Here is a 27,872-nt window from a genome sequence, read left to right as displayed (position 1 = left end):
ATCCAGAAAGACTCTCTGGCATGAAAGGCATACTCTGCTCTTTGATCTAAAAGTGTTTGCTGATGAGCCCTTGTTGTAGCAAGGCGCTCCTGAATCCAAGCATCTATAGGCCGTTTCTATTCTTCTCTTTGGAGAGCTGCTAGCTGCTGGCGAATGGCAATCTCTCGCCTGCGAATCTCATCTCTCCTGATACCAGCAACAGAATGATAAAAGCTGCTAATGCCAGTGAGGGCTGCAGCCACATTTAACGGGGACGACTACCCACCCTGCAGGTGAGAAACCCAAATCTGTAGCACTGCCTTTGTGAGGCCTCCTCTGCATAGAAGGCATTTGGAATCCTGATACTGGCAAAGTGGCCTCTCGCCCGAGGCTCTGAAACCACCAAAACAACCGGAAAATGATATGAAGTGGACACTCCAGCTCTGATGCATACTATCCCACCTCTGTCCAGTGCCCAATCATCCACATAAAATCTATCAATCCGTGCGTGGATAGGCCTCTGTACTCTCCTGTTCGACCAAGAAAACAGAAGAGACTGTGGTTGAGTGTGAAAAGCATCATCATACCAAACATCTCTGCCACTGAACTGAAAAAGGAAGGCATCCCATGCTGCTCTCTCAAGGGAGTGAATGCCACCTTCCCTACCCCCTCTTTTATCTGAAGGCATCTCAACCATGTTGAAATCGCCCAAGAGAGCAACTCCTTCCAAAGGAGGACACAATCCCCTCTCAAGTTGGGTGCATAAATGTTAAGAAAGCCAACCTTACGCCCGCCAATCAGCAAAATAACCCACTGTGCTCTGGTAGGGACTATGACTTCGTGTCCAATGACCAAGGGGAGCATCGAAGAAGAGATAAAAATGCAAATGCCTCCCCTGGTGCCCAAGGAAGGTGACCAAAAAGTATGGCCAGAAAGAAGCTTACTTTACTTGGCACAATCTCTACCATCCAGCTTATGCTCTTGGAGCATAAGGATATCAATGGGGCCACTTGAAACACCTGGATGGAGTTGGTTACGAATCAGCTGTCTATGGTGGCGATGAAGTATACATTGAGGCCCTGAACGTTCCAACTAACGATCCTCATTGACGGGAGAAGGAGGCCGGGTGAAAGGCCCTACCTGACCTGGTGGTGGAGAAAATCCTCTCTTGTGAAAGAGTCTATTGAAATCGGAGTCCTAGTGTGTGTGGTGCTAGAGTCCTAGGAGTGTCCTATAGTTGTATGTGTGTGAAGAGTCTTGAGGCCACTTGTGCCACCTCATGTGGTAGATGTGATTCCTCACCTAGATTATAGGATCTAGATTCTCTTGTGTGTGACCTCATCTATGAGGTGTTTGTGTGAGAAGATAAGGATTGCCCAACCTATAAAAGAGGCTATGTACTTGCTGTGTTTTCACCCTATCAATCAATCCACATCAGTTCGTGCCTCAGCTCGTCTCCAATCATGTGTCTCTCACCTTCTCCCCATTTTCAACAGTTGGTATCAGAGCCATGCTGAAGCATCCTACCCATCCTTCGCTGCCATGTCTCCACTTTGCTGCGCCACTCTGCTACCGCCTCTGTTCACTGTTCTACTAGCCCACACTGCTGCTCCCGCTTCTACTCTACGCTGCACCATTCTGCCCGCCATCTCCTAGGCTGCGCCATTCTGCCCGCTACCTTTAGCGTCTCTCGCAACTGCTCCCTCACTCAACGCTGATGGTGCCTCGAACTCCGGACCTTCAGTTTACACTACTTCTAGCGGAAGCATGGTGAGCTGCTGGCTGAGAAGATGCCCGCAACTGCATGAAGGAGCTGATCTACATCGACATGTGCTACGGCTGGACTGTTGCGACGTACAACCTGACCTCTGCAACTGTTGTACAATCTGCCGTACGATCTACCGTACTGATGTACGATTTGCCATACAGCAGGCCCGTACCAAACAGCCTCGAAATCCGCGCCACTCGGATGCTACTGCCCTGATTCTCCTCTCCCCGCTCCAAATGCCTCACCAACGGCCAATCCTTTAGTCAGCCTAGAAAACCCTTCATCGACCTACAAGAAGATCACACAGCCCACTGCAAATCAGCCATACAGCCTGTACGGCTTGCCTGCCGTACGACTGTACCTGCAGCATACAATCTTCCATACAACCCTAACCCAAAAATTTAGGGCTTTTCTGTCCTATGTCTTCCTTTAGCATAATTGAAGCTTCTACCATGTAAAATTTGGGCCTTTCTTGAAATTTGAGTAAACATTGTAAGGGATTTAGACACTGGCTGTAATAACAGCTAAGACCTTCCCACCAATGGATAGCATAAAAAACTCCTCGTTCATCGACAGGGAGCAATTTCCCAACTTGGCAGACAAAACTCCGGCTTCTTCTTATGCGAGAAGGCATATGGAATATCACCAATGGCAAGGAGCCAAAACCACAAGGAGATGATGCTAGAATCAGTTGGTGGGAGAACCAAAATGATAAAGCAATGGTTATCATTGGCCTAGCTTTAGCTGACAACCTTATCCACCATGTGGATTTTGATAAGACAGCAAACGACGTTTGGGAAAAGTTAGAGAATTTGTTTGGAAATAAGATCAATAATTCCAAAGTATTTCTCAAACAAAAACTCTTCAAGCTCAATATGAAGGAAAGTGAAACCCTCAATGAACACTTGAGCAATCTTGGGTCAATTCTCCAACAATTATCTGCCATCCGAGCCATTGTTGAAGATGATGATCAAGTTGTTGTACTTCTCTCCAGTATTGAAGACATTTCCAAGTACAATGAGATCCTTGCTGTCCTAAGAGTCAGCCGCAATATGAGCTTTAAGGATATGGTAGCGCATCTCATTGATGAGGACCGCAGGCTTACAGAGAAAGCAGAATCTTCCTTCAAATCTGGCAACGCATTCTTTCTCAAGAATAAGCCCAAGAAGAACGGGAAACCTCTTAAATGTAATTACTATCAAAAACTTGGCCATCCAGAGGATCGTTGCTTCAAGAAAATGGCAAAGGTACAAGCCAAAGAACATGCCAATCTGGTTGCGGAGCAGAGTGAGGACGAAGACGATGAAGCTACACCTTCTGGACCTGAGGAACAAGCCTGCACTGCTGCTATTTCTGGTCTATCCCTCCATGAGGTGATAGATGAAGAGTGGGCTTTCTAGAAGTCATGTGTGTTAGGTACTCTGCCTTGGGTAGTCCCCCTAAAATGATATAATAATTTGTCATTTTGTGTGCCTTGTCCTATAAAAGGCTCCACTTATTTCCATGTACCCAGTTAGGAGACAGGGGGGGTTGTTATGTCTTTCCTTTATCAGGCTTGGCCGAGTTCCAGGATGTTGGTGTACTCCCTAGACCTATGAGTTGGTCATGCATCCATGCTCAGATTTGAGTCTCTGATCACGTTGACACCTAAGCCATGAGAGTGCTTGGTTCAACCTCTGAATTATGCTCAGCTGTTAGCCTCTGAGATTGCCTGGGATGCACAGTATGGATGATGTCATAGTCTCTCACCCTAGCTCTGAAGGGGGGTTTGTTGAAATCGGAGTCCTAGTGTGTGTGGTCCTAGAGTCCTAGGAGTGTCCTATAGTTGTGTGTGTGTGAAGAGTCTTGAGGCCACTTGTGCCACCTCATGTGGTAGATGTGATTCCTCACCTAGATTATAGGATCTAGATTCTCTTGTGTGTGACCTCATCTATGAGGTGTCTGTGTGAGAAGATAAGGCTTGCCCAGCCTATAAAAGAGGCTATGTACTTGCTGTGTTTTCACCCTATCAATCAATCCACATCAGTTCGTGCCTCAGCTCGTCTCCAATCATGTGTCTCTCACCTTCTCCCCATTTTCAACAGAGTCCTTCTATCAAGCGGAGGGAAATCAACTGGTGAAAGAAACCCCACTCCAGCAGAGGGGGAAGCCCTGTCCAACGGAATCCCAATAACTGGCTCTCCCAGGGTAGAGGGTACAAACTCCTCCTCTGTCTCAAACTCTGCCAAATCTGCCAGTATTGCAAAGGAGTTCCTATAAGAGGGAACTGGCATAGGAGTGCGAAGAATCCCTGCACTCCAGGGAGTAGGAGAAATAACCCCTTTACCTCTATCAAGAGGTGAAGTGCGACTAACAGAGGGAGGGGGTTGCTGATGGAGACTGAGAGGCTGATCAGGAACATCAGTGATAGGCCCTGAAGAAATGGGTTGCCCCTCTTGATGAGCAAGCGGGGAGGCTAGGGCAACCACATTTACACCTGAAACAATTACAGAAATATCTCCTGCCTGTAACTTAGAATGGTCCAAGGTGCCTCGTAGAGGTGGCGAAGTGTGAGCAACCCTCACAAGCATCCAACGGGAGACGATAGGAGCAGGACATGCTGATCGTTTTGTGCGTGTTGAAGAAGAGAGTCCCTAGACGGGTCCAGGTCTAGGGACTGGTCCCGAAGGTCCTGGGCGAGAAGGGGGGCTCTAGTAGCGCGTGTAGAAGAAGGACGAGAAGTCGGAATAAACTGTTTGGGCCTTTTCTTCTTCCTTGGGCAATCTCTGGCGAAGTGCCCAAGGGTCCTGCAAATCCTACACTGATCCTGCCTCCCAGCAACCTCAACTCTCTGTTGAAAAAAGGAACCATTTGGTTGCTGAAGCATAATGTGATCATCTGTAATATCAGGGTCAAAGACGATGACCCTGACTCGTGGCACCCCATCCGATTTGACAGCCTCTGCTATGAAGAGGGCATGCCAGGGGGGGGGGGGGGATCTCTATGACCAACCCAAAAGTGGCTCCTATGGACGGTAAGAGTCGATGGTAAACCAGAGGAAGGCCGGGGAATCTGATGAAAAGTGAGGTAACCCTGCTATCTTCCTCTACTGGATCAAAACCCAAAGTGAAGGGTGTCAAAAAGATCCTCCTGGAGCTCAATGCCAAAGGACTAGCCCTAAGTACTGAACCTCCTAAATCTGGAGAATCAAAGACCACCTGAAAGAACCCTCGTCCAAGCAGACGAACATCGGTGAGGTGCCCTGCGAGGACTCCAGGTAAAGCTAAAAGCATCCAATCCCTAGCCTATAGCCTGAAAGGGTGGGAACCGTGGATGCGAGCAAAGAGTGAGGTAGCGTACTTATGCTCTGAATCTATCTTGAGCTGTTGAAGCTCGTCTTTGGAAAAGGTAACTGTTCTTGCGGACGATGGAAGCAGTCGAGGATTGGCTGAATGGGAACCCATTCGTCAATCAAGGTGAAAAGGCCGACGCAAACATGAAGATGCTCTGTCTGTACGAAAACCTGCTGCCGGCGGGAAGAGAGATTCTCTCTCTTTTTCCTAGAGGGGGCTGAAGAGGGGAGGGGGGGAGGGTGGCGGGGGGGGGGGGGGGGGTAGGCAAGGGAGGGGCAGGGTAGGGAATGAGGGGCGGGGGAGGGAAGGAGGGAGGTGTTGAGGCCGGGGGAAGGGCAGAGGAAGGGAGGGAGAGGCAGGAGGTAGGGGCGGGGAAGGGGGAAGGGAGGCGAGGTAGGGGGAGCGGGGGGGCAGCGAGGTAGGGGAAGCGGGGGGTAGGAGGAGCGGCGGGTAAGGAGGGAGGGGCAGCGAGGGGGTAGGGTGAGGCGGGGAGGCGGGGAAAGGGCAGCGGGGGTAGGGAGGGAGGAGTGGGTAGGGGGAGCGGAAGGGCAGCAGGAACTTAGTGTCTCAATGGAGACCAATTACTCTTTTGGGCACTTGCTACAAAATCTTGGCAAAAGCGATTAGCCTAAGCTTGTAGCCCATGCTTCTAGATCTTATACATGATACCCAGGGCTTCATTCATGGTAGGAGCATCTTTGATAATATTGTCTCATTTTGGGAGGCTTCTGAGGGGGTTATGCAGACCAACCAGAGATTGGCCAATCTATTCTTGGATTTTGAAAAGCTTATGACTGGGTAGATTGCGGTTTTTTAGAAGGCATGCTTCTTCGCTTTGGATTTTCACATGCATGGATTCGAGGGGTATCCTCCTTATACAGATCAGCCCATAGCCGAGTGCTTATTGGTGGGGTCAGGAGAGAGAGGTTTTTCTAGATTAGCCCGCCAGGGATGCCCTCTAGCTCCATCGCTCTTTATAATCGTGGCTGAAGCGATAAGCATCTATATTAGATCTTAAGCTGATATCTTCGGGTTGAGACTTCCCCTAAGACGGGATGAAGAACTTCTGGACAGTGAGTTCGCAGATGATACTGCTATTTTTTTGGATGCCATGACATATATGCTCACTGCTTTGAGGATAGCCTTGGATACATTTTGCACTGCTATGGGGGCACATATCAATTGGCATAAATCCAATGGCTTTTGGATTAGCTACTATGAGGACATCCCAAATTGGGGGAATGACATTGGTTTCACTTGGGTTTAGAGGGGTGTTCCACTTGGGTTTAAGAGGGGTGTTCCTATCAAGTATTTGGGGTGCTAGGTTGGCATAGGTATCTCTCCATCACAAGAATGTGTGTCGGTGTTGGAAAGTATAAGGAGATAACTCCTCTTTTAGAGTTCAACCAAGCTTGATCTTGCATCCAAGGTTGTGGTGGTGAATCAGGTTTTGTTGGCCACTGCTTGGTTTATTTGTCCTTGCTGGTGCCGTTCTAGTGAGTGTATTACTAGCTCAAGAGGCCTGCAAGGAATTTTCTATGGAGTGGGCTTGACGGAACAATAGATGTCATAGCCAGGGTGGCTTGGGAAACATTGACCCTCACCCATGTCTTGTTATCCTAGGAGAGTGGAGATTGTGGCTTTATGGTGGTGTTCTGATAAAGTACTTACACTGGTATCTCGGGGAATGGGAATGGATTGATGAAGGGCACTGAGAGAAGAGCCTCCCCTTCTTTTGTTACATTGTTATGCCTAGACATTCTAGTTGAGTTGTTCAAGTTGGATGCCCTCCAGAGCACCCCATTGGGAGTGTTATGAGAAATCAGTTGACATACAAAAGAATTTCTGGAGGATACTTTGGAAATCCTATAGGAATAGAAAAATCACTCTTTTCTTTTGGCTTTCTATTCATGGTGGGATTGCCGTGAACCTTTGGAGGTTTAGGTTTCGAGATGATCCTACTTGTTCTCGATGCCTCTCTGCTATGGACTTAGTTCAGCATTGCCTTTGGGATTGTAGGTAGGCTAGGATTCTTAGTACCTCTATTCCTCGCCCCTTCTTCATGACTTGGGACTCAGTTGTTTGGCTCTCTTTCGGGGCCCCAGGTCTTCTATGAGAGACATGACTCATCTTGGGCTTATCGATCCGTCGCCATTTAGTTGAGCCATCATCTCTGGATGATGTTCTGGCTTCACCTTTCGGACATGTACATGCGTCTGTGGACTCTTCTTGGGAGCTACTGGCGAGTATTACAGTGTGGCATATTTATGAGAGCCAAATGCACAGAGGCTTTGGGTGGATCCCAGGTCCACCCTTCTTACACCTTGGCCAGTATATGGACAGGCACTATAGATACTCTGATGGCCATCTGGGCGACCATGCAGGGGTTCTCACGTGTAGCCTTTGCTAAGAGAGCTATATTTTTCAGAGAATGGGGGTCTCCCCTTTCTTCTCTGAGACTCAACCTTGGTTGTTTTCTACCTCCTTTTGAGGGGAGTTTTCTCATGCACCGCATGATGTATTACCACCTTGAGCTTTTTCTCTCGCGATTTCTATTCTTACTTAATAGAAGTCTTTTTATGGAAAAAAAATGCAAGGATGAATTCCACGGTGAGACCATCTGAACCTGGAGACTTCCATTTGCCACATAATTTTAAAGTATCAGACCACTCCCTCTCTGTGAAGGGTGCATCAAAGTGCAGAGCCTAGACATGAGTGATAATCGAAGGGATATGCCCCCTTCTTCATACACTTTTTTTTTTTTTTTTGGGAAATTGAGTTGCTTTATATTACAAAATCATCATCCCAGGAAAGGACGATGAGAAATACATCAAGAGAAAACCTCAATATAAGACAGATATACATCATTATCTATGCACTTTGTCTACAAGCGCATGTGCACATACACCCACTTTTTTAAAAAATTTTAGTGAAAGCTTTGATTGATTAAATTACAAGAATAGTCACCTAAAAAAAGAGGCGCTAGAAAATACATCAATTGAAGATCTCAGTATAAGCCAAATATACATCCTGATCTATTTGGCGAGTCTGCAAGCAATCAAAGAAAGATTGCTGCAGAGAATGCTTAAAGAAAGCAAACAAATAAAAATTGGAATCACTAAAGACACACACACACACACACATTTTTTTAAAAAGTGAAAAAAACACACTTTTTTAGTGAAAGCTTCGATTGATTATATTACAAGAATAGTCACCTCAGAAAACACACACACACACACTTTTTTTGGTGTGAAATCTTTGATTGATTATATTATATGAGTAGCAACCTCAAACAAGGTGCTACAATTACATCAACTGAAAATTTCAGTATATGCCAAAAAGACCTCATGATCTATGCAGCGGGTCTGCAAGCAATCAAAGAAAGATTGCTGCAGAGAATGCCTGAAAAAGCCAAACAGAGAGAAAGTAGGATCACCAAAGACTTTACAATTCCTATATGTCCATAAAGTAGGATCACCAAAGACTTTACAATTCCTAGAACCCAAATGAAGAAAAGATGAAACTCCGATTTGAATGGATGGAACCCAAATAGCCAGAAGAACTTCCCAAAAGGAACAAATGGGAATCTTGCTCGCAGGTGCTGTCAAAGCAGACCAAAAAACTCATGAGAGCACGGACAATGCCAAAACAAGTGAGGCACAGTCTCCGAAGAAGCATAACATCTGTGGCAAATAGCTGTCCAGATGAGCTAATAGCTGTCCAGATGAGCTAATAGCTGTCCAGATGGAAACACTCCCAAAAGAACTTGCCAAAAGAAAACCTGTTGCCGAAGCGGTACTTTATAGGCCCAAAGTTGCTGTAATCTTTTCCTCCACCACTTGGCTGGGCGATGCATTCGCCAAAGAGAATCACCTCTCTCTGAAACCCAAGGTTGAGGCAAAAGGATTTTATACAATGCAGGCACAGTAATCTGAGATAGCCTCAAAGGATGAGAAGAGGACCCTGGAGAAGTCAAAGTCCAATCTTCCAGCCGGTCCTGGAGTTCCAAAGGAGGAATCAGAACAAAAGGCAAAAGCATAGAAGTAATTTGTTGCCACAAAGGACAATAATGAGAGCCCAATCCATATCTGGTGGCTGCCAGAGAAAAAGGGAGCACAGTACTAGCATCATCTATAACATCAGCAATCGAGGTGATGCCTTTGAACGAGACAAAGTAGGAACGTCGAGGTTCTTGTAAAGCCAAGGGAGGTTGAAAGGCTTTCGACCAGTGAATGCTTTCAGCTCTCAAAGAATTCCCAAGCAAAGACTGCCGTCCATTCCATTCCATATGAGAAAGAACATGCTTCCAGTCAAGAAGCAGGCAGGAGACAAAAGGGCAGGCAGGCAAAGTGCCATTAGTGCAGCCAAAAAAGAAATCCCATTGATCGAGTTGCCAATGACCAAACACAGAAATACTGATATGAGTGACCAGAGTTCTAATCATAAGAGCCCAAGGCTGATCACCTTGCAGATATTGCAGCAACATTTTCCCCCTGTGGGCAAGGATATGCACATGAATATCCATGATGTTCAATCCACCATGCATCTTGGGAGAACAAATGTGATGCATCGAAAGCAATCTGAGACTTTTTCTGCCATGTTTGGATTGCCAGAAGATTTCCATAAAGACAGACATGCAAGATGTAAGATCTGCCTTAGTGAACATGATCAATGGCAAGTAAAATTGAATATATGCCACAAGGATGGACTACACTATTCGAAGACGAACGTGCAAAGGCCAGGTTGCCAGTTTCCAATACTCCACTTTTTCCGAAGCTTAGCCAAAACCCAATCAGTTTATTGTCGGCGAGTGAGTTCCCACCCCAAAGGGTAACCAAGATGACGAACAAACTGAGTGGGTGGAATGATATCCCCGGGCCATAAGAGGCTATGCCAATCTTTGGAATGCAAAGGGAGCAACTTAGACTTCTGAACATTAACATGAAGACCAGCTGCCAAACCATAAACGGAGAGGGCCTGCATCAAGGCACCAAGATCATGGGGCGTATTTTTCGGGGTAAAGAAAGAATCATCAGCATAAGCTTGAGCAACCATGCTACGATTAGCATCCAATTCCAAGCCATGAAGTGATCCTGTAGCTACAAGATGATCAATATATTGCAGCATAGGATGAGTAGCAATGGCGTACAGTAAAGCATTGAGAGGGCATCCCTGGCAGACCGAACAACGAAGAGTCCACTCATCAGAGATATCCCCAGAAAGAATGCAAGCCGCATTGCTATCTCTGTAAAGCCAGTAAATAACCTGCTTCATTTTTTGTCCAAACCCCAAAGCTCGCATAGTTTGCAAACTGCACACACACACACTTTTTTTTTTTTTTTTTGGAATCTTTGAGTCATTATATTACACAGAAGCTATCCCGGAAAGGGAGAGCTATAAAACATCAAGAGAAAATCTCATTGTAGGACAAATATACATCATGATCAAAGACACGAGATTGCAAGCAATCAAAAAGCGATTGTTGCAAAGAGTGTTTGAAGAAAGAGAAAGTGGCAAAAACAGGATCACCAAAGACCCTATGATCACGATCCTTCCTGAGAGTCCAGAGTGCCTAGTACCGAACCCAAACAAAAAAGAAATCAAACTCCTGTCTAGGTGGATGTACACCAAAAAGCCAGAAGAACTTGCCAAAAGCAATCTAAGAAAACCAAGCTCTCAAAATCTGCCCAAGGAAGTCCAAGAAAGCACGAGAGGAAGGACAATGCCAAAAGAGATGAGGCACGGTCTCTCTTGGGGCCAGACATTTGTGACAAATAGAGGAAGTAATACGTCGTCGTGCCAAGAGCTGTCCATGAGGAAGAACACCCAACAAATTTCTCCACAAGAAAACCTACTGATGGAGAGGAATCTTAGAATGCCAAATCTGTCTCAAACGTTTCCGCCACCATTTCACAGGACGATGAAGATGCCAAAGCTGATTTGCCTTTTGCGAGATAAATGGTGGAGGAAGTAGAACTTTATAAAGAGAAGAGATAGTAATATGTGCAAACTGCAGAGGACGGTATGACAAGCCCACAGAAGAAAGTGTCCAGTCTCGAAGACGATCCTGTAGATGCAATGGAGGAACCGGCTGAAAAGGCTGGAGCATCAAAGTAATCTTAGCGCACACACACACTTTTTTTTTTGTGAAACCAAGAAAATTATATTATGTAACATTCATTTACATCAGGGCAGTGCTCGAGAAAAGAGCCAATGCCCTATCCATCAAAAGCAGTAAAAGAAAGGCTGAATACAAGAAACATCCAAATCGTCCTCATGTAAGGCATCATATAAAGACTGCCGCAATGAGGCTCGGAAGAACTCATAAGGGTGCTGAAGGGGAGAATTCAGATATGCATGATTTCGCTGCAGCCAGAGGGTCCATAAGGCCCAGTATCTGATCCAATGAAAGAAAAGAGAATACTGTGACAAAGAAATTGATAATTTGCCATACATCCAAAAAAACCTATAGAACCTGTGTGCAGGAAATCTGAGAGATAAGAAATAGGAGATCTTGTCTAGAAGGTCTCTGGAATATGAACAAAACCACAATAAATGCGGAATACTCTCAGGAGTATGATGACATCTTGGACAAAGAGGTGAGGCAATCCTTCTTTGAGCCAATTTCACTCCCACTGGAAGAATACCAACTATGCATATGCATCTCCATAGAAAGAGTCTCTGCTTCAATGGCATTTTCAACTTCCATATCAATTGCACTTTTCCTTTCCACCAGGCTGATGACTTATTCAGATACCATAGAGAGTTAGCATGATGAGCAATCCAAGGAGGAGGTAATATCAATCGATAAGCCTGTATAGAAGTCAATAAATGCAAAGGCTGAGAGGATATTCCTGGACTTGAAGACTGAAGGTGCCAATCTTGAAGCCTGTCTCTTACATTCAATGTTGGAATCGGAACCAAAGGGAGTAAGAGATCAACAATGGCTTTCCAAATAGTTCTGTGATGCATCCCAAGATTGTATTGTCGACATGCGACCGGAAAAGAGAGAAAATGTCCTTGCGTATCTACCACATCATCAATGAACCAGATGCCCAACTTCATAAGATTGTAAGCTCTGATTGGTTGTTGTACAGCAAGGGGAGAGGAAAACACAGCACTCCAATGAATGCTTTCCATTCTAAGTGAGGAAGCTATAGAAGCAGGATGGGGAGACCATTTAATGTGAGAGAGAACTTGCTTCCAATCCTGAATCAAGGAAGTAGAAAATGGACAACCAGGGATTTTACCTTGAAATTTGCCAAGTACTACTTCCGATGGATCAACAAGCCAATGTCCATAAGCATTTGTGCGCATCTGACCACACAAAATTGCCAACATGATAGACCAAGGCTGCTCTTGTTGAAAAAAAGTCTTGAGCATAGTGATCTTTCTTGCCAACACATGAAATATGATGTTTATTATATTCAAACCACCATGCATTCTTGGTGAGCAAAGCAAGTCCATTTTGAGCAACCTTAAAGCCTTTTTATGAAGCTTAGTTTTCCAGAAAATCTCCATGGCTTGAGACATAAAAAAAGTGAGATCTCGAGATGACCAATGTAATAGAGGAAGGTAGAACTGGACATAAGCTAGAACAATGGACTGAACAATGCGAAGCCGTACATGCAGGGGCCAAGTGGAGATCTTCCAATATTCTAATTTGTCCTGAATTTTGTTTAACACCCATGATATTTGTTGCTTATTCTGATTTTGCAGCCAATAGGATAGCCCAAATGTCTTACTATGTTTTCCGGATAAATAATCTGACCGGGCCACAGGATAGCATGCCAGTCACAATGCTTGAGAGGCAAGAGTTTTGATTTCTGAAAATTAATTTTGAGACCAGCTGTCAACCCAAAATCTGAAAGGGTATTCATCAATAGGCGAAGCTCCAAAGGACTGTTCTTTGGCATGAAGAATGAATCATCTGCATAAGCCTGAGCAATGAAAGGTCGTGAACCAGAAATCTGAAGCCCCACTAACTGTCCAGTATCAACCAGATGATCCATATAAAGAAGCAAAGGATGTGAAGCAATGGCATAGAGCAAAGCACTGAGAGGGCATCCCTGTCGAACTGATCGTTCCAGAGTCCAAGACTCAGACAAATGATTCCCTATAAAGCATTGTGCAGTGGAATCTGAGTAAAGCCAATATATGACATTAACTAGCTTTGGCCCAAAACCAAGTTTAAACATGATTTGAGAGACATAATCCCACTGTACCGTATCAAATGCCTTTGCCACATCCACCTGCATGACCAAAACATCTTGAGCTGAATATTTTGCATATTCCATTGCAATGAGAGTATTAGAGATATTATCATGGATTTGCCTTCTTGGAACAAAACCATATTGCGTGGGATGAAGTCCATCATGAAGGATATCCTTTATCCGATGTACTAACATTTTAGCAATAAGTTTGTATAAAACCGGCATCAAAGTGATGGGCCTCCAGTCATCCATTGTCTCACATAAAGGTTTTTTGGGCACAAGCTTAACCAGACCATGCTTCCAAGCTGAGGGAAGATGTTGATGCTGCCAGGCTACATTAATGAACTTCAAAATTGGACCCTTCAATTCAGCCCAGAAGGCTACAAAAAATTCAACCGTCAAACCATCCCAGCCAGGGGATTTATGTTTACCCAAATGCTTGAGGGCTTCATCCAATTCAATATCTGAAAAAGATATTTCCAGCATTGAAGCTTGTTGCAAAGGAACAATAGCTCAATAAATCTATTCTGAGCCAATACAACCTGAGGTGTAGAAGAAGATGGCTGAGAAAAAAGTAGCTGAAAATGATCTAGACATTGTTTTTCTAGCTGAGATAAAGTCTGGGTCCAAAGACCATCAGGTTTCCTGACCCTCATGATAGATTGACTTTGTCTATGTGCATGTAAATTCCGAAAGAAAGATTTCGAGGAACAACCCTTATCCAGCATAGGTTTAACTCTAGCCCTGGTCTGCCATTTGGAAAGCTTGCGTTTATCATTGGCATCAATTATGGAAGAAGCACAAGACAATAAATGCTGCTCAGAAGCAGATAGAGACCTTTGATGGCTAATCTGTACCAAATACTGCTTGAATAATTTTGCCCACTGGATTTGCTGTCTGGTTTCTGCTATGTACCATCTTCCATATTCCTTAATGACATTTTGTATACGATGGACAAAAGAGTTCCAAGCAAAGTCCAAATCCTCCTGAGCATGGGATAACAATGGCCTGCAAGCCAGTCTGATCATTTGCTGGAATTTTTCATGAGAAAGATATAATTGATTGACCTGTAAATGTCTGACTGAAGAGAGCTGCATGTCATCCAGAGGCATTCCAAATGAAAGGGAGAGCCAAAGGGGAGTATGATCAAATAGTTGCTGAGAATAATCAGTCCACATTTGACATGTATATTCATCATATTGCTGAGCATGAATAAGATAACATCTATCAAGCCTGGCCCAATATTCTGTAAAAGCATTATGATGATATGTAAATCCCATAACTGATGGGTGAGTTGCTGTCCATAAATCTGCAAATTGAAGTGATGAAGTCATATGTTCCCATTGCTGGATTTCAGAGGGCAGCATATGGGATTTATGCGTGGTATTCTCTTTCCAATTAGGAGAATTATTGAAGTCACCACAAAGTAGAGCATTTGAAGACCAAGGATATTGCTTTATGGAGTCCCACATTTGAGCTCTAGAAGCAGAATTTTGAGAGGCATACAAGGAGCCTATTTCAAAAATCTTTCCATTGATTATACATTGGATAATCATCCATCGGCCACCAAGATCATTATATGCTATCAAGGGCTGCAGATCATGTCTGGCTAAAATGCAAAGCTCAGAGAATTGTTCAGATCCGGCATAAAAAATATCATATCCTGAAAAGAACCCATGCTGGCCAGCAAAAGAATGCTGATTATGCTCTTGCAGACACACTACATCTGGATGAGTTTTATTTATATAATGCCATAGGAGCCTCCATTTATTCTGGTTGCAGAGGCCCTGTATATTATAAGAAATACATTTAAGAGAAGCACGCATGAAAATATGTATAAGAGATGAACAGTCCTCAAAAAGAAAGGGAGGCATCAAGCCTCTGCCATTGCCACAGGGTCTTGCTAACCCTCAGAATCCAATTCCCTTACTAGATCATCTTCTTCACAAAGTGGAAGACCCTTCTTGACTGCATTAGCCCATGCCTTTGAAATGGGATTGCTCGAAGAGGTAGAAGGTTGACCCGGAGAAGGAGCAGAAGCATCCCAATTACGAGATTGGAGAGGTCTTTGTTTGAGAGGCACCGTCTTCTTTGCAGTCTGCCATCCCTCATGAGAAGATGAATTATTTTCCACTAACTTGCTTTTTCCTTTATCCTTGTTTTGAGCTGAATTGGCCTGGCTCCCTGTATGAACTGAAAGCTTTACTCCTTTAGCTTCAGTCTTTTCCACATATGTCTTCTGACCGCCTTTATTAGATGGCAGAGGAATAGCTGCTGGAGGAGGCGGATGAAGGATAGAGGGACATTCTGAAGCCAGGTGCCCAAACTTGTGACAAGAGAAACAAGCCCCAGTAAAAATGCCCCATTTTAAAGTGAAATATTTCTTTCCCAAATTAACACCCTCAATCTCCACTACAATAGCAGAGGGGGTTGGTCTATCAGTATCCCATAAGATGCAAAAACGATTTTTATTACCTGTGGGACGAGGGGGACAGATCACTTGTCCCAATGTCATGGCTAAGCTTGGAAGCTCTGTTCTCATGTAAGCTGGAAAATCAACCACTCAACCCATACAGGGCAATGATGCTTGATGAGATTCTGATAGTCCTTATTAGGGGACCAGGGCATGGTGTGCACCATTTGACGACCAAAAAATAAAGGGGACATTTCCAGCATCTTTTGTTTTGTCAAGGCATCCAAAAGATGAACTTCATAAAATCCTCGGGAGGCAAAATAAACTCCTAGCATCCACCTAGGAGAGAATTCACTTATTGTCCCACATCATTAGCCGAGGGTATTTTGCCTGGAAAAAAGATGATAACTGCAGTTTGAGAGAGCTTCTTCAAAGGATGCACAAGAGAAGGCAACTTCATCTTGTAAGTGAGATCCGGAGCAGGTAGAATCCATTCTCTTCTACTTTGTTGAAAATCCTCATTCAACATGTCAAACACATAAGAAGCATCTTCAGATGAAGAAGCTATGGGGGGCGAAGTTTCCCTGGATTGTCTTTTAGGTTCAGGAGAGAGTGCTCTCTTAACATAATACTTGCTTGTTTTTGCCATTGAGGCTAAAGGATTGAACAGGTACCAAATGGAGAGAAGCAAACGGGGCACGAGAAGGACTGACAGGCTGTACGGTAAACCAGAGCAGGGACTGTACGGAGAAACCTGACTGCGTCCGTACAGTTGTACAGAAAACTGTACGACAGAGAAGACAAGAAAAAAGAAAACTGTACGGCTAAACCTACGGAGCTGTACAGAAAGCGAACAGGATCAAACGTATGGAATCTGTACGGCGACCGTACAGATGTACGGAATCTGTACGGATGAAAACAGTGATTCGCACCACGACACACACACAGAAAACGAGGAGCTGCAGGAGGCTGAAGACTAGGTGACAAGAAACCCACGACACATGCAAGAAAGCAAGGTAAATGCGGGGAGAAGCTCTGGATGTACGGCGGAAGGCAGCAGCAAGCCTACGGGGACCTGTACGGTAGGGTGGCAGGATGCGGAATCAGCTGTAGAGGCCATGACACGGGTGGAAGGCTGAAATCGCCATAGCTAGAGCTCTCTCTCTCACACACACACACTCTTCACACACACACACTTTTTTTTTTGTGAGAAGAAATCTTTATTGCTATGGAATAATTACATTCATAGCTGCTTCAAAAAGCGAAGTAGCTACTACTCAAGAAAAGATCTCAGTATAGGCCGTATACACATCCTGATCAATCAAACGAGTCTGAAAACAATCGTAGAATGATTGTTGCAGAGATCGTTTGAAAAAAAGGAAGGATGAAAATAATGGATCACCAAAGACTCTATGATTTCTATCCATCCATAAAGTCCATAGGGTCCAATATCGCACCCATACAAAAAATAAATCAAAACCCTGTCTCTGGGGATGAAATCCAAACAGCCAGAAAAATCTGCCAAAAGTAACAGTAGGAAATCGCTGTCGAAGCCTCTGTCTGATGAGAGCAATGAGATCAGAAGTAGTTGGACAGGACCAAAAGATGTGGAGCACTGATTCAGTAGAGTGCGAGCATCGACAAACAGCTGAAGCAATATGTCTGTGTGCGAGTAACTGTCCAGATGGAAAAATGCCAAGGAGAACTCGCCATAGGAAAAGCTGTTGTCGAAGAGGGACTTTGTAATGCCAAAGGAGACGCAGCCTTTTTCTCCACCACTTCATTGGACGATCCATATGCCAAACAGTATTTGCTCTGTTGGAAATCCAAGGTGGAGGTAATAACACTCTATACAATGATGACACTGTGATATGTGAAAGCTTCAATGGACGGACATGTGAGGAAGGAGCGTAAAATCCAATCCTCAAGCCAATGCTGAATTTCTAAATGAGGTACCGGCAAGTACGGTTGGAGCATTGCTGAAATTTTATGCCATAAAGGACGATAATGAGCTCCCAGGCCATATTTGCGAGCAGCCAAAGAAAAAGATAGAATTGTGCCATCATCTTGAAGTACATCTGCCACAGATGAAATGCCTTTGAAGGAGAGAAAATATGAACGTCGGGGTTCTTGTATGGCCAAAGGTGGGTGGAATACTTTAGACCAAAAGAGATTCTCTTCCCTCAAAGAGTTGCCCAAGAGAGAGTCCCTGCCTTTCCATTCCAAGTGGGAAAGAATGTGTTTCCAATCAAGAAGCAGAGAAGAGACAAAAGGGCATCCTCTGATCTTGCCTTGGATAGAACCAAATAAAAATTCCCACTGAGTAAGCTGCCAATTCCCAAAAGCAGATGTATGAAGATGTAATAAGAGAGAGCGAATCATAAAAGCCCAAGGCTGATCTCCTTGTAGAAACTGCATCATCATTTTCCCCCTGTGAGCAAGTAAATGCATTTGAATATTAAGAATGTTCAGACCCCCGTGCATCTTTGGAGAACAGAGACGATGCATGGAGAGTAATCTGAGACTTTTCTTGCCATGTTTTGAACGCCAGAAAATTTCCATGATAGCTGACATAAATGAAACTAAATCTGCCTTAGTGAACATAGTAAGAGGGAGATAAAATTGTATGTATGCTATCAAAATGGATTGTGTAATTCGCAGACGAACATGTAATGGCCAAGTTGCAAGCTTCCAATATTCAAGTTTTGCCCTCAACTTTACTAGCACCCAATCAGTTTGTTGTGAACGGGTGAGTCCCCAGCCTAAAGGATAACCAAGATGTCGAATGAATTGAGAAGCAGGGACAATTTCCCCAGGCCACAAAAGGTTGTGCCAGTCCTGTTCATGTAAAGGCAACAATTTTGATTTTTGAAAATTTACCCGAAGGCCAGCAGCCAATCCATATGTAGAAAGAGCATGCATGATCATGGACAGATCAGCCCGAGTATTTTTTGGAGTAAAGAATGAATCATCAGCATATGCTTGAGCAATCATGCTGCGACTGCCAAGGATCTCCAAACCGTGCAGCTGGTCAGTGTCCAAGAGGTGATCCAGATATTGAAGCAGTGGATGAGGGGCAAAAAGTAAAGCACTCAGTGGACATCCTTGTCTGACAGAGCAAGCAAGAGTCCAGGATGGAGAAATATCTCCTGAAAGTATGCAGGCAGCTTCACTATCTTGATATAGCCAATTGATGAGTTGCTGCATTTTTGTGCCAAAACCCAAAGCCTGCATAGTTGATGAAATAAAATCCCACTGAACTGTATCAAAAGCTTTGGCAATATCAACTTGCAATAACAAAACATCCTGCTGTGTGTATTTGGCATATTCAATTCCAATGTAGGCATTAGCAATGTTATCGGTGATATGCCTACGCGGAACAAAACCATATTGCGCAGGATGCAACCCATCATGTAAAAACCCCTTTAGCCGAGCTACAATCATTTTAGTAGTGACTTTGTAAATTACGGGCATAAGAGTGATGGGTCTCCAATCAGCCAAAGACTCACAAATTTGTTTTTTAGGAATGAGTTTAACAAGACCTCTCTTCCATGTGTCTGGCATTTTCTGATGTTGCCATGCAACATTTACCATAGATAGTAATGTATGCTTCAAAAGAGGCCAGTATGCTAGAAAAAACTCGACTGTCAAGCCATCCCATCCAGGGGATTTCCATCTGCCACATGATTTGATGGCATCTGACAGTTCCCTCTCAGTAAAGGGTTCCTCCAATTTCAAAGCTTGAGTAGGAGAAATGATTGGAGAAACATTTTGCAACAGTAAATTTCGTGCAAGCAAAACCTGTTGCGAGGGAGGAGCTTCAGAGCCAAATTGCTGAGAGAAGTGATGCACACAAACGGAGGCAAGCTGTGACCGTGAAGTAGTCCATGATCCATCAGGCATAAGCACTCTGCAAATTTCTGTTTTGATTCTCCTCTGATGCAAACTCTTGAAAAATTCTTTGGAAGAGCAACCTTTATTTGTGAAGGCTCTTTGTCTTGCTCTAGTCTCCCATTTTGCCAGTTTCCTGTGATCATTTAGTTTAAGACAATGTCTGGCCTGACATAATGTGGTTTGCTCATGCATGGACAACGAACGATGATGACTGAGTTCAGTGAGGTCTTGACAAGTAGACTTGGCCTGAGCAATGGTTTCCCTCAGCGTCTTCATGTAAGACTTGCCATACGCTCTAATCACCATTTGCATTTTAGAAATAAAAGAAGCCCAGGCATCATCAACATGAAAATGGCTGTTAGATGAAAGACAATGAGCTGCTTCAGTAACCATTGCCTTGAATTCAGCATGTTGCAAATAACTGTTGTTGATGATTAGATGTCGCCTTTGTGGCAATCTATCATCTGGCATCTTATGAAAAGATAATCTCAGCCATAGTGGTGCATGGTCTGAATGCACAAAGGCATAGTCAATCCACATTTTGCATGCGAAATCCCCATTTTGTTGTGGAGCAACACTGTACCAACGATCCAGTCGTGCCTTATAAGCAGAGAGAGCATTATGTTGAAAAGTGTAGCCTGGTGACTGAGGCTGCAATTCCTTCCAGAGGTCAACTAGATCCAAATGCAAAAGTAGTTGAGACTAGGCATGCCTTTCAGGAGATAACATATGATCGTGGTTGGAAGTGTTGTCTCCCTGTTGTGGAGCATTATTGAAATCCCCATATGTAGGCATGAGATCTCCACGGGTATTGTTGCATAGCATCCCAAATTACAGTTCTGTCTCGGGATGACTGAGGTGCATAAACTGAAGCAAATTCAAACACCTCTCCTCTTATAATGCATTGGAGAACAAGCCATCTGCCTTTGTTATCATTTAATGCAATGACTGGTTGAAGCTCATGTTTAATCAGAAGGACAACCCCTGAGAAAGAGTGCTCCCCAGCATAGAAAATGTCATACCCACAGTAGTGTCCCGTCTTGCCTGCATAAATATGTTGGTTGTGCTCTTGTAATGCTACTATGTCAGGCTGAAATCTGTTGATGTACAGCCACACAGATTTCCATTTCCTACTGTCACACATGCCCTGGACATTGAGTGTAAAAGAGGTGATGTGAGCAGTCATATATACAGATATTTATAGTAATGTAACAACTATGTACAGCAGCAAAATGTATGAGGTCAGCCTTGCATTTCTATCTCAGGGTCGAGGCCTCGCCCCTGAGAAGAAGTAGTCGCCTGAGAAGTGGACAGCAAAGCAGCAACGTCTTCTTCAGGGAAGAGCGTTCTGCTGGCTGTTACTGCAGCCCATGTAATTCCAATTCCTGTATTGATCTCTGGGGTGTTTCCGCTAGAAGAGGCACCATTCCAAGTGCGGGGGGGTGGAATTCTTCGAGCAGATATAACCTTTCTTGGGCTCTGCCAGCCATCAGTTGAAGGTTGCTTTCCTTTGGACAAAGATTGAGTAGCAGGAGGCGAATGTAAAGTAAGATTCGCATTGGTGGCTATTGAATCTTTGCCTTTATCTTGACTCCCAATATGCTGTCTACTGCTTTTATTTTTGTTGGCAACTGGAGTAGGAGCATCTTTAGTGGGCATGTGGACTGGCAAGGAGGCATGATGTATTTTATGTTGGTTCAGTGGGCACTGTGAAGCCATGTGTCCAAACTTTTTGCATTCAAAGCAGGCCCCTGCAAATAAACCCCATTTGAGTTTATAAAATGCACTCCCCATGTTCACATTATTCACCGTGACTGAGTAAGAGTCCGGTGTGGGGTTATCAGTATCCCAAAGAATGCAAAATCTGTTTGAATTACCATTTGGCCGTGGTGGGCAGACCACTTTACCTAAAGAGGCTGCGATTTTGGGCAGAAGTGAAGCCATGCATTGGGGAAAATCAACAACTTCAACCCAGACTGGGCATCTATGTCGGATTAGAGCCTGAAAGTCCCTTGTGGGAGACCATGGCAAGACATGCACCATTTGCTGCCCAAAAAAGAGAGGTGAATGTTCCAAAAGCATTTGTCTGTGGATCTCATCCACCATGATAACCTCAAAAAAACCCCTGGCTGCATAATGTACTTTACGAACAAAAGAGCCAGCCAATGCGTGTCAGCCAGTTGCCTATTTCTGCAGCAGGTGGCATCCGGCCTGGAAAGAATAATATGACTGCATTCTTGGCATACTCTCTGACTGGATCCACAATTTCATCGACCTCAACCATGAGGCCAACTAAAGGAACCGAGTCTTTCCACTCTTTTCTCGTATCTGCAAATCCTTCATGCATTACATCATATACTAGTTGAGCCTCAATCGTGTCATGCAGCGGGTCATGCTGACCCTCAACCTGCTTTTGTTTCTTGCAGGGAGCCGAACGCTCCTTTTGAAAGGTTTTTTCATATGAATACTCTGCCATGACTTAGTAAGAAAAGGAGCTCGAGGATGAAGTACGAAAGGGATTGAGCAGGTTATGCTGTACAGACCACCAACGGGGTTGTACAGAGAAGTCTGTACGGACGATGATGAATTGCAGAAAAATACCCAAGGAAATTTGTACGTAGGCTGAACTGTATAGAGAAACTGACGAAAACTAGGAGAGAATGAACGAAAGTGGTACGGTACAGGCTGGGCGTACGGAAACTGATGAAGGGCTAGGCTGTACGGAAACTGACAAGGAGACTAGGCTGTACGGAGAGGCTGACGAAATCTGTACGGAAAGGTTAGAGTATTTCTGCGTTGTACGAAAGAGGACGGAGAGCAGGGAGACAGTACGGCCTGCACACAGATCTGCGCAGGGACGAAGACCGTACGGACGTACGGAACGTACGGGGAAGAAAAACCTGCAGGGGGATCAAGGCGAGGCGCTCCTCCGCTCAGCTCTGTTACCTCTCACGAGACGTGCAAAACAGCGTTCCAAAGGAGACGCACACCAACGCTACCACACTCTCTCTCTCACGACAGGATCGAACCTCTCTCATGCTCACGCACAGGCGGCCTCACTCTCTCTCTCACACACACACACACACACACACCCAAGTTATACACACACACAGCAAATTCTCTCTCTCACACACACACACACTTTTTTTTTTTTGTAAAACCAAGATACTTATATTATAAAACATTCATTTACATCCAGGCCATGCTCAAAATAGAGCTACAGCCCTATCCATCAGAAGCAGTAAAAGAAAAGTTGAATACAAGAAACATCCAAATCTTCCTCATGTAAGGCATCATATAAAGACTGCCTTAATGAGGCTCTGAAAAACTCATAAGGATGCTGAAGAGGAGAATTCAGGTATGCTTGAATGCGCTGCAGCCAGAGGGTCCATAAGGCCCAGTATCTGATCCAGTGGAAGAAGAGAGAATACTGTGACAAAGAAGCTGATAGTTTGCCATACATCCAGAAAAACCTGTAGAATCTGTGTGCTGGAAATCTGAGAGATAAAAAATAGGAGATTCTATCTAGAAGGTCTCTGGAATATGAGCAAAACCACAATAAATGCGGAATACTCTCCGATGCAAGGTGACATCTTGGACAGAGAGATGAAGCTATTTGTCGATTAGCCAATTTCACTCCCACTGGGAGAATACCAACAATACATCTCCATAAGAATAGTCTTTGCTTCAATGGCATTTTCAACTTCCATATCATTTGCAATCTTCCTTTCCACCAGGCTGATGATTTGTTCAGATGCCATAAAGAATTAGCATGATGGGCAATCCAAGGAGGAGGTAAAATTAATCTATAAGCCTGTATAGATGTCAATGACTGCAAAGGCTTAGAAGAAATGCTTGAACATGAAGACTGAAGGTGCCAATCTTGAAGCCTGTCACTGCCATTCAATGTCGGAATCGGAACCAGAGGAAGTAGGAGATCAGCAATAGCTTTCCAAATAGATCTATGATGCATTGCCAGGTTGTATTGTCTACATGCTGCTGGAAAAAGGAGAAGATTTCCTTGCATATCTACAACATCATCAATGAACCGAATACCCATTTTCATAAGATTGTAAGCTCTAATGGGTTGTTGAACAGCAAGGGGAGAGGAAAACACAGCACTCCAATGAATACTCTCCAATCTGAGTGATGAAGCTAGAGAAGCAGGATGAGGAGACCATTTGATGTGAGAGAGTACTTGCTTCCAATCCTGAATCAAGGAATTGGAAAATGGACAAGCAGGGATTTTACCTTGAAATTTTCCAAGTACTACTTCCGATGGATCTACTATCCAATGTCCATAAGCTTGTGTGCGCATCTGACCACACAAAATTGCTAGCATAATAGACCAAGGCTGCTCTTGTTGAAAGAATGTTTTGAGCATAGTGATCTTTCTTGCCAACACATGATATTTGATGTTTATTATATTCAAACCACCATGCATTCTGGGTGAGCAAAGCAAGTCCATTTTGAGCAACCGTAAAGCTTTTTTATGAAGCTTGGTTTTCCAAAAAATCTCCATGGCTTGAGACATAAAGGATGAGAGATCTCGAGATGACCAATGTAATAGAGGAAGGTAGAACTGGACATAAGCTAGAACAATAGACTGGACAATTCGAAGCCGTACATGCAGAGGCCATGTGGAAATCTTCCAATATTGTAATTTGTCCTGAATTTTGTTGAACACCCATAACATTTGTTGCTTATTACTGATTTTCCAGCCAATAGGATAACCCAAATGTCTGACTATATTTTCCGGTTGAATAATCTGGCCTGGCCACAGAATAGCATGCCAATCACAAAGCTTGAGAGGCATGAGTTTTGATTTCTGAAAATTAATTTTAAGACCAGCTGCCAACCCAAAATCTGAAAGGGTATCCATCAATAGTCGAATCTCCAATGGGCTGTTCTTTAGCATGAAAAATGAATCATCTGCATAGGCCTGCGCTATGAAGGGTCGTGAACCAGAAATCTGAAGCCCCTCTAGCTGTCCAGTATCAACCATGTGATCCATATAAAGAAGCAATGGATGTGAAGCGATGGCATAAAGCAAGGCACTGAGAGGACATCCTTGTCGAACCGAACGTTCGAGAGTCCAAGACTCAGACAAATGTTTCCCTATAAAGCATTGTGCAGTAGAATTTGAATAAAGCCAATATATGACATTAGATAGCTTTGGCCCAAAACCAAGTTTTTGCATGATTTGAGAGACATAATCCCACTGTACTGTATCAAACGCCTTTGCCACATCCACCTGCATGACCAACACATCTTGATCTGAATATTTAGCATATTCCATTGCAATAAGAGTGTTAGTGATATTGTCATGTATATGCCGTCTTGGAACAAAACCATATTGCCTGGGATGAAGTCCATCATGAAGGATATCCTTTATCCGATGTACCAACATTTTGGCAATCAGTTTGTATATCACCGGCATCAAAGTAATTGGTCTCCAGTCATCCATAGTCTCACAAAGAATCTTTTTGGGCACAAGCCTCACCAGACCATGCTTCCAAGCTGAGGGAAGATGTTGGTGCTGCCATGCTGCATTAATAAACTGCAGAACTGGACCCTTCATTTCTTGCCAAAAGGCTTCAAAAAATTCAACCGTCAGACCATCCCAGCCAGGGGATTTATGTTTACCCAAATGCTTAAGGGCTTCCTCCAGTTCATAATCTGAAAAAGACATTTCCAGCATTAAGGCTTTTTGCGAGGAGACAATGGGAGAAACAAGCTCAGTAAATCTGTTACGAGCCAATGCAACCTGAGGTGCAGAAGAAGAAGGCTGAGAATACAGGAGCTGAAAGTGATCCAGACATTGTTTTTCAAGCTGAGAGAGAGATTGGGTCCAGAGACCATCTGATTTCCTTACCCTCATGATAGATTGGCTTTGCCTATGTGCATGTAAGTTCCGGAAAAAAGATTTAGAGGAACAGCCCTTATCTAGCATGGGTTTAACTCTGGCCCTAATCTGCCATTTAGACAGCTTGCGTTTGTCATTGGCATCAATTATAGAGGAGGCACAAGATAATAAATGCTGTTCAGAATCAGATAGAGATCTTTGATGACTAATCTGTACAAGATACTGCTTGTATGATTTTGCCCACTGGATATGCTGTCTAGTTTCTGCCAAGTACCATCTTCCATATTCCTTGATGACATTTTGAATACGATTTATGAAAGAGATCCAAGCAAATTCCAGATCCTCCTGAGCATGGGATAGCAATGGCCTGCAAGCCAGTCTGATCATATGCTGAAATTTTTCATGAGAAAGATAGAATTGATTAACCTGTAAATTTCTGACTGAGGAGAGCTGCAAATCATCCAGAGGCATACCAAAAGAAAGGGTGAGCCAAAGTGGAGTGTGATCAGATAGTTGTTGTGAATAATCAGTCCACATCTGACATGTATATTCATCATATTGCTGAGCATGAATGAGATAAAATCTATCAAGCCTGGCCCAATAATCTGTGAAAGCATTATGATGATATGTAAATCCCATCACTGAAGGATGAGTTGCTGTCCATAAATCTGCAAATCGAAGTGATGATGTCATGTGTTCCCATTGCTGGATTTCAGAGGGCAGCATATGTGAATTATGCGTGGTATTGTCCTTCCAGTGAGGAGAATTGTTGAAATCCCCACAAAGTAGAGCATTAGAGGACCAAGGATATTGCTTTATGGAATTCCACATTTGAGCTCTGGAAGCTGAATTTTGAGAGGCATACAAAGATCCTATTTCAAAAATCTCTCCATTGATCATACATTGAATAATCATCCATCTTCCACCTAGATCATTATGTGCTATCAAGGGTTGCAGATCATGTCTGGCTAAAATGCACAGCCCAGAGAATTGTTTCGATCCTGAATAGAATATATCATATCCTGAAAAAAACCCATGCTGTCCAGCAAAAAAATGCTGATTATGCTCTTGGAGACATACAACATCCGGATGAGTTGTATTTATATAATGCCAGAGAAGCCTCCATTTATTCTGGTTGCAGAGGCCCTGTATATTATAGGAAAAGCATTTAAGAGAAACACTCATGAAAATATATACAAGATAATGTTTGGTCTTCCAAAAGAGCGGGAGGCCTCAAGCCTCTGCCATTGCCACAGGGTCATGCTGACCCTCAGCTTCCAATTCCCTGATAATATCCTCTTCTTCACAAAGGGGAAGACCCTTCTTGACTGCATTGACCCAAGCCTTTGTGATGGGGCTGCTTAAAGAGGTAGAAGATTGACCTGGAGAAGGAGCAGAGGCATCCCAATTACGAGATTGGAGAGGTCTTTGTTTGAGAGGCACCGTCTTCTTTGCAGTCTGCCAACCCTCATGAGAAGGTGAAATATTTTCTCCTAACTTGCTTTTACCTTTATCCTTATTTTGAGCTGAATTGGCCTGACTCCCTGTATGAACTGAAGGCTTTGGTCCTTTAGCTTCAATCTTTTCCACATATGTCTTCTGACCTCCTTTATTAGATGGCAAAGGAATAGCAGCTGGAGGAGGTGGATGAAGGATAGAAGGACATTCCGAAGCAAGATGCCCAAATTTGTGACAAGAAAAACAAGCTCCAGCAAAAATGCCCCATTTTAAGGTGAAATATTTCTTGCCCAAATTAACACCCTCAATCTCAACTGCAATAGAAGAAGGGGTCGGTCTATCAGTATCCCATAATATGCAAAAACGATTTTTATTACCTGTTGGACGAGGGGGACAGATCACTTGCCCCAATGTCATAGCTAACCCTGGAAGCTTTGTTCTCATATAATCTGGAAAATCAACCACTTCAACCCATACAGGGCAGTGATGCTTGATGAGGTTCTGATAGTCCTTATTAGGGGACCAGGGCATGATATGCACCATCTGGCGACCAAAAAATAACGGAGACATTTCCAGCATCTTTTGTTTTGTCAAAGCATCCAAAAGATGAACTTCATAAAATCCTCGGGAGGCAAAATAGACTCCTTCTACAAAGCATCCACCTAGGAGAGAATTCACCCATTGTCCCACATCATTAGCAGAGGGAATTTTGCCTGGGAAAAAGATGATAACTGCAGTTTGAGAGAGCTTCTTCAAAGGTTGCACAAGAGATGGCAGCTTCATTTTGTAAGTGAGTTCCGGAGCAGGTTGAATCCATTCCCTTCTGCTTTGTTGAAAATCATCATTCAGCATATCAAACACATAAGAAGCATCTTCAGAAGAAGGAGCTATGGGAGAAGAGGCTTCCCTTGATTGTCTTTTGGGTTCAGGAGAGAGGGCTCTCTTGACA

The 27,872-nt window shown here is 43.9% G+C and overlaps 1 protein-coding gene and 1 pseudogene across 2 annotated transcripts in view; one reads left to right on the top strand and one right to left on the bottom strand.

Moving 5' to 3' along the window:
* The window catches only part of NUDT3 (nudix hydrolase homolog 3), a 240,184-nt gene that overhangs the window by 205,977 nt on the left and 6,335 nt on the right, over window positions 1-27,872 (top strand). The window lies entirely within an intron of this gene.
* On the bottom strand, window positions 117-27,795 carry LOC147902004 (uncharacterized; annotated as a pseudogene).

This window comes from Dipteris shenzhenensis, chromosome 5, assembly GCF_047967505.1.
Source record: "Dipteris shenzhenensis isolate YYH24624 ecotype China chromosome 5, Dip_SZ_1.0, whole genome shotgun sequence".
NCBI lineage: Eukaryota > Viridiplantae > Streptophyta > Polypodiopsida > Gleicheniales > Dipteridaceae > Dipteris > Dipteris shenzhenensis.
This window is presented reverse-complemented; position numbering and strand designations above follow the sequence as displayed.